The following is an 8,802-nucleotide window of genomic DNA, read 5'->3' as shown; positions in this document are numbered from 1 at the left end:
TTCTAAAAGAATCAATTTGTATAGAAAAGTTAACAGATGAAATATATTCAGTGTGGAAATTTAAAATAAAACAACTTCTAATAAAAGAAGGTTTAGATGATGTTGTATTCGAAGAAAAACCGGAAAATGATACTGATATTTGGTTAAAGAATGATCGTAAAGCTAAAGCTTTAATATGTCTAAACATTTCGGATTCGCAAATTATCCATGTTTTACATAGTAAATCTGCAAAAGAAGTTTGGCAAAAGTTAAAATGTGTCCATGAACGTGTAAATTTAACAAATAAGTTATTTCTTCTTAGAAAACTATATTCCATTAGATATAATGAAAGTTCTAAAATGCAGGAACATATCAAAGGAGTACTAGAATTGGCTGAAAAGCTGCGTAGTATAGGTGAAGAAATTAAAGAAAATAACTTAATAGCAATACTACTATGTTCTTTACCAAATTCATACAACTCCTTAATAACTGCAATAGAAAGTAAATCGGAAGCTGAATTGTCGCTAGAATATGTTAAAAACAAATTAATAGATGAGTGTTGTAGACGTGTGGAAACTAAGAAAGTACAAAGCTACGATTCAGTTGCTTTAAAAAGTAAAAGCGCAAATAAATCAAAGTATAGTACACAATATTGTAATTATTGTAAGAGAAATAACCATACGATAAATGACTGTTTTCATTTAAAACGCAACGCTAATACTTCCCCGAAAACGGATGTAAATAACAGTAAAGTAAGAAATTATTCTCAAAATTATAAAAGTAATGCATGCCAAATAGCAAATACGCAAAGTGTACAAAACATAAGAAAATAAGTATTTTAAAAGTATTGAAACTAAAAATACACAGATTCAGTTTAATCAAGTTCTAAAAGTGGAAAATAAGCATGAAAACACGCAAACGCAAGAATGGGTTATCGACTCGGGAGCCTCAACTCATATGACGAGTGATAAGAATTTTTTCTCTCAGTTAAATGACTCTAATAAACAAATAGTAACTGTAGCCAATGGTGCTAAATTAAATTCTTATGGTATTGGTGAAGGCTATTTTAAAGTTCGAAACTTAAAGAGTCAGGTTACACAAATAAAATTAGAAAATGTATTGTATGTACAGTCTGTCAAAAAAGTATTTGAACACCGGTACCCATCTTGAAAACGCAAAAATAACTAAAAGCTGTTTAACTTTTTTTTAAAAGCCCTAACTGTATAAAACAAAAGTTAATGTAATATCTGTTTTGTTTTCATATCCTTAACTTAACAATGCTGTAACTAGATAACACACTTGTGGCAAATTTAAAAAAGTCCAGTGAGGGAATTGCTTAATTTTTTCTCCCCCCCCACACACAGATTACAAGAAAAATTAGACTAAAGTTGGCCAGTTCCACTAGTGTTAAATTATTTTTTCTAAATATTTTATGCATGTATATATTGATTACTTTAAGTTACTACAAATAATAATTAATTGGTAAATACCAAGTGAGTGTAATTTGTTTCTTATTCGTTAATGTTTCAATATTTAAAAACTTTTTAAAAGTTTAACAAAAAGACAAAATAACAACACAAAATTTCCGTAAAAAAAACAGTATTATTGAGTTCCAATAAATGGGAAGATGTACATACATTTTTTTTTCATTAAATATGATTCTCAATGACGAAATCAATGAATTATATTAAATATATACACAATTCTAAACTAAAGATGAGGAAAATGACATAAATTCTTCCCACATTTTTCTTCTTCAGTTTTTGTTTCCGTAAAAGAGGATTCTTGTACAACGGTCTGTATTAATTGTGGTGACGAGTTGTAGGAATTAATGTCCATCATCAAAAAGTCCCAGTCATCAGTGAATGAAATTGTTTGAACATTACTTGTTGTAGGATTGTCGTTTACCTCTCCATGTAGTAAGGCCTCCTGGGTTTCTGTAATACATGAAGGTTGCGAAAAAGAAGCTCCTTGTACAACGGTCTGCTCTAATTGAGATGACGAGTTGTACGATTTAACGTCCATATTATAATCGCTTAGAGAACCCGTCAAAAAGTTCCAATCTTCAACAGGTTTCATTGAAATTAATGCAGAGTCCCCCGATGTAACAGTTTGAGACTGAACGTCATTATAACTTGCTGTAGAATTGTCGCTTACCCCTGCTTGTAATGAGGTACATTGGGTTTGTTTAAAACATAAAGTCTGCTGAAAAGACGATTCTTGTACAACAGTCTGTACTAGTTGTGGTGATGAGTAGTTGTACGATTCAACGTCCGTATTATTATAATCATTTAGAGCACTCACAAAAAAGTCCCAGTCAATAGTCGTTTCGGTTGAAACTAATGCACAGTCACTTGATGTAATGTTTTCAGGCTGAGCATTACTAAAACTCGTGGTAGGATTACCACTTACCTCTGCTTGCAGTGAGGTATCTTGGTTTTTTTTCTAAACACAAAAGTTCTGTTTGGGGAATTTCAGAGTCCGTATAATTAGACATGGTATCTTTTGCCCATGTTTGTTCCTCTAGATTAAGTATTATGGAACCGTTCATGGGTGTTATGAAATTCTCCGGTAGCAAAATAGTAGTTGAAGATGCTTCAGTACAGGCTGGTTTCTTGACAACAGCAGGAGGGGGTGGAAGTGGCTGTTTAAATACTTCTTCTTCCGCTTTCTTTCTCCTTCTTCCGCCCTCTTGTTGCTCCCCGTTTCTTCATAAGTACTGATAGAATTCGGATTCTGCTTTTTCAAACAACTTTGCAATTTTCGCTTTTGATTCCGCTTTTTCACTCTTCCTCTTTTTGGGTACCGAGGTTGACGTCCACTTTGCCACTTCGTCTAAATAGGGAGTCGCAGGTGGTTTCTCATAGGGATCGATAGGCTGATCCTTTGAGAGCTCAAATTTCGTGTAACTGCGCGAGTTTTTGAATTTTATGTTCAGCTTCTTTTTTATCTGTACTGCTAAAGCAGCAGCACACCTGTCCACCGCGAACAATGTTTTCTGAGTAGTCAAAATTGTATATGCCCTATCTGATGGGATAAGGTATAGCCTATTCGGTTGAAAAATGTACCTTTTAAATTTAAGTTCGTCTACAGGCCTAAACGTTCTATCTAACATAGAATTGTTGGGAGAACGGCAAAGTTCATTATATACCATAGGGGCTGCAGTTGTTTGATAAATATGTACTTCTCCCTTTTCCGTTCTTCTAAGTCCAAACGTAAAGTAATTTTTGGTTAGAAACATATTGTTCCACCTGAAGCTTGTCCTGGTGTCCGTATATTTCTTTTCCGCACTCTAGGATTTCACAGGTAGACGAAGTTTCTGATCAATTTTGTTCCATTTATAAGGATCACACTCACGAGCTAATCTTGAATCGAGCATAGTCCGTTCAATATTTTGCAAAATTAATTGAGTGGTATCAATTTGTTTGTAGTACATTTTTCTCTTATCCATGGGTATATGAGGTATAAATGCGCAGCAGTGATCTTTAAAATATTCATCATTAAAGCTGGACAGTCGTTGAAACTCGTCAACGGACTCGATACATTTGGAAGGAAACACATCGCACAACTTCTCCATAATGGCTTTCAATACGTAGCTAGTCAAAGAAGCTCAGCAGGCAATGACTCGTAACGCTTTCTGTCCTCCCGTTTTATACCGTATTTCCAATTTCCAGTTTTGAAACTCCTTCTCAGAAAACTAAATGTATTTCCAATTTCCTGTTTTGAAGCTCTTTCTCAGAAATCGAACTGTATTTTAGTTTCCTGTTTTCAAGCTCCTTCTCCCATTTCCTGTGTTAAAAGTTACTTATCAAACAGGAAGAAAAATGGCTTAAACTTGACCGTTTAACAATTAAACATGTTGTATTGTTTTATTTTTTTTGGGGGGGGAGGATCGGAATAAGTTGAAAAGAAATTTTCATCTTGAGGAAAAATTTCTGAGCCTAAAAAATTTTAAATATTGGCACCGTGACAACAGAAAATTAGAGGAGAGTATAATAATATTCCCTTCTTTTTTTATTAATTAAATTCTTTTATTTTTTTTCCAAAGTGCTGAGAGGAAATAAAAGAATTCTTATTGTAATCTCATGTCATTAATCCATTGTTTTACTCCTAATTGTCGATCATTTAGTTGATTAGGCGGGTCCAATAGATATTCCTTAAGATAACGAAAATAGACGACGGCACCTTGTAAAGCACAATAATTGTTCAATCCTAAATGTTTCAGGCAAGAATATGAATCTGAAGCTAAATTATTCTGACATACATTAATGGACATTAATGATAATGTATTCTCAACATCCCGATCAATTATTTTTTGTAAAAGATTAGCTTTCCAAAATTCTGGACAATAAATTTTACTATAACCTGCCGTTAAAGAAACGAGAAAGGATTGTAACGCTTTGTAAGGAAGATGGCCCTCATTCCACGAAAATCCGTGTGTAGAATAGGCTAGGTGGAGGTAGGTAGAAACAAAACGTCGTCTCATGGAAGGTGTTAAATCACTCCATGCTTTTGGCGATTTAACGTATACAACTCCTCTGGCATTATCACTCGAGATATATGCGAGTTCCTTAATTATATACACTTCTAACATATCATGGTAATTTTCATCATTATGTTGGACCAAATCAAAACCTTCTATGTTAAGAACAATGAAGGAATTCATAACAATAAGTTGAGCAGACTGAATCCCAATAAAAGATCCTTTATAAAGGGATAATTTGTGTACCATATATTATTTTTTTTTTCTTTGCAAATGTCATTACTTTAAGCTCAGCTCACTCAAAAAACAAATAAATAAATAAATAAAATAAATAAACTCCTTCCTTTCTGCATATTAATTTGATGTCTACACTTTTTGACCTTGGGTTTCTAAAAATAGATTTCCATTCCAAAGTAAAAAGTTTAGACATCAAATTATAATGGGAAAAAGGAAGAGATTTTTTTTTTTTTTTCCTACCTGAGAAAATTTTCTCCAGCCGATTTTTTACTTTGCCATTTTTTTACATTGTTTACCATTTTGTTTACTTGTTTACCGTTCAGATATTTTCCCTTAAAAAAGCTTTCTTTTCTACTCTTCCAAAGGGAACCTCCTTACCCAACCGAGATTATCTCCATTCGTCTCTGGGATTCATTTTTTCCAAGATAACTACCATTGGGTCTTTTCCTTTTCATGCCAAAACCTTTACAAAAATACATTCATTTATTTAAAGAGATAAGATACTGACAAATATTTCTTTATTCCAAGGTTGGGTGAGAAAGGAACCCCCAAAAAATGGGTCTTGGAAGGAAGTAAAATGCATTCTTTTTGATAAGAAAATGCACTCATTTCCTTCCAAAACCCATTTTTTGATCTCCTTATCAAACTCTCCAGAATTTTGAATAGGGAAATGAGGAGAACATTTTTACCCTTTCAATAATCCACAGGAGAATAGGAATCCTTTTTGCGTTTTCACCATTTTGGGGACGTAGTAGACCTCCAAATCAATTAGGAAGGAGATGAGAATTGACTTATTTTGTTCCTTAGGATGGTCAGAGCTGAAAGAGATTGCTTACATCTATGTTTTGATCTCATAATGATATATTTCGGGAAAAAACTAAATGCACATATAATACTATTCAAGGAACGTTTATTTGTTCATATAGGTAGGCAGTATCCAACAGTTCCTGAAAATTTTGGAATTTACAATCTGATTCAGTTTCCATAATAGTAAAATAGGGTTCTCCAGTGACTCTATCTTCATTTATTTGAAGCGGTCTGTTTAACACGTCGTTTAGCCAGTTTGAGAACAAAATTGCGTCTTGGCCCAACTTCTCTAGGAGGCTCTTCAGTTTTGGATACATCAGGAACCTGGTATTTCTTAATATCCTCGTTTGGTACAAGATGGGTTCAGGGGTATTTCCTGTATCCCTGAATGGAAGCGTTTCATTCGAGATAAATTCGTTTAAGACTGATTCTCCTCTGTTACTCAAAAATAGTCGTTTGAGGCAGTTTGAAATGTCCAAAGCTTTAAACCATAAATATCTTTCATTAATGAAGATTGTCACGGGTATATTCTCGAACCTGAAGGGTAAAATTATCGATTTTCTAGTACAGATATCCTCCATGGCAGGACTAAACTCCTGAGTAAATGTAGAACCAAACAGCCCTAGCAGGGGCAATATTTGTGAAAGGAGAAAAAACGAGTCTGCCTATACATTGGATCAAAACATGGCTACAAGCAATCTCTGTTAGCTCAGAAAATTCGAACAATAATATGTTAAAAGAAAAAAAAAAAGAACCTTCCCTTTCTTCTTTATAATTTGATGTCGACACTTTTTTGACCTTGGGTTTCTAAAAATAGATTTCCATTCCAAAATCAAAACAGTGTAGACATCAAATTATAGTGAAAAAAGAAAGACTATAGATTCTCTCTCAGCTCTCACAAATTTTTTACAGTCGGTGACAGGTTACAAGTTTCTCAATAATCAAATTATCTATATAAAATTTCCACATTTCATTATTCATTCATAGGTTTAGTTGGATAAATAGAAAAGGGAGGGTTGAACTCAAAATGTTATTATGACTCTATCCAAGACGTAATTTATAAAATAAAAAGATCCTGTATAGATGTAAAAGAGTTAAATTCCAAATATTTCTCATATCACTTTCCAAGATTGGCTTCACAGCTCTTAAAATAATTTTTTTAAACGATCTAGTTTCAAAATAGATGATAAAAGGGAACTTAGAATTTAATGGATTTTGCACAAAAAAATATTTCTTATATTACTCCCCATGATTGGCTTGAAGAAGTGATTCAAAATTCAGAATAGATGATAAAAGGGAACTTAGAATTTAATGGATTTTGCACAAAAAAATATTTCTTATATTACTCCCCATGATTGGCTTGAAGAAGTGATTCAAAATTCAGAATAGATGATAAAAGGGAACTTAGAATTTAACGGGTTTTGTGCAAAAAATATTTCTCATATCACTCTCCAAGATTGGCTTAAAGAAGTGACAAAAAAAAAATGGGTCTGGAAGGAAAAGAGTGCATTTGGAAAAAGATAATCTTTTTCCCAATGCACCCGTTTCCTTCCAGACCCATTTCTTTTGCCTCCTCAGACCTCTCTTTCTCCACCCCCCTCTTAAGAAGGGGTAAGAAAGAGGCTAGTAGTTGAAGTTCCTGAAAAAATTTGGAGGAGGATCAAATTTTTCCATTTCAGAAGTGCACTTCTCCGTGGGAATTTAAAGCCAGAATAATGGGGTCAATTTGTGTCTCCACAACCATTGTTTCGGGTACATCTGTTTGATATGCACCTGTGACATATCTTTTGGTGTGGTCCGTTGTACTTCTCATACCAGGATGGGGCGGTACGTGACGAACTCCCAAGTTATAAACGGTTATAAATTTGAGTCGTTTCCCGGGATACATGAGCCGGTATAACGCTTTTTTGGTTGTCACACGAACAAGTGGTTGTGTCAAAATGGTATATACCCATGCGAGAAGTTGGTCATTACTTGGATTTTTGTCCGCTAGGTACAACATTTCTTCGCTCGTTAGGATATGTCCATCCTCCTTTCTTCCGATATTTTTCAGATCCTTTATCCTCTTATACGTGTGGGGTTTGGGGAAAAATACGGATAAAACATCCAATGTCCGTTTGCTCGATGTAGTATCAATGGCAAAATATCCGCCGCATTCCAAAACAGCCTCTCTCTATCTACGTAACAGCGAACGGATACAAATTCATTGTACAAAACACAGAACATTATGCAGTGTGTAGCAGCAGCAGCAGCAGCAGCAGCAGCAGCAGTAATCTCAAAAAAGTATGAAAGAATCCAACTCCAACTTGCTTTATTTGCCGCGATTAACCTGCGAAATCGCAGGTTGTGTTCCGGCTATCGAACTTTGGTGCTTCTAGGAGCGCTGCAGGTAAGGAAATGCCGAACGTAGTTCTCGTGGAGACAGGATAGCAGATGCAGGGGGTGTGACCAATGTCACGTGATGAGCGATAAGACATCTGGTTGGCGATGAGGTATCCAGGCATCGTAGCGCTGTAAATCTGAAGTTTTACAGTAGTTATACATAAAATAGTACTAAATCAGTTCATAAAAGGTGTGTGTTGCAGTCATAAATGCAGAAAATAAAATACGATTCCAAAAAGTATAATAGTATATACAGGAAAAATATAAGTAATATCTTGTGGGCGTGGCTGTGTGTGTCACATGATTATCCGGCTAAGATTTCTAAACATCATTATTTACAAGTCAAATAAGTTTTTCAGAGTACTACATACTTAAAAACACAAATTATGTTGGAAAATCCTGGTTTCCACTGAGTAGAAAAGCGGCATATGGACGGAGGTGCCTGTCCTCGTGTAAAATTTCATAGTGAAATAGGTTGAAAATGTCCATATGTTGGCACTCCTTAGCGGCATCATAAAATGCCGTGTTAGTTCTTCTTAAATATTCCACTATTGTATCCATTTTTAAATCTTCATGGAGACGTTTGTTCTTCACATACGGGTGTGCATTTGTGATAATTCTTAAAAATTGGTTTTGCACAACTTTTTAAATCTTCATGGAGACGTTTCTTCACATACGGGTGTGCATTTGTGATAATTCTTAAAAATTGGTTTTGCAAAACTTGTAATATATATATGAAAGAATGTTTTCCACACGCCTTTATATATCAGAAGACCACGTGATATGGGACCTAAAAATAGATTTTCAGTATGCGGGGAGATGGGTAGTTTCTTATAAAGTAAAAAAAGTTTTGACCTCAAATTATAATCAACCAAAGGAAGTGTTTTTTTTTTTTTTTTTTTTAATTTAGAATT

Source organism: Stegodyphus dumicola, chromosome X1 (genome assembly GCF_044657685.1).
Source record: "Stegodyphus dumicola isolate Sdum_Otavi_A_Nest chromosome X1, ASM4465768v1".
Classification (NCBI taxonomy): domain Eukaryota; kingdom Metazoa; phylum Arthropoda; class Arachnida; order Araneae; family Eresidae; genus Stegodyphus; species Stegodyphus dumicola.
Note: the sequence above shows the minus strand (reverse complement) of the source record.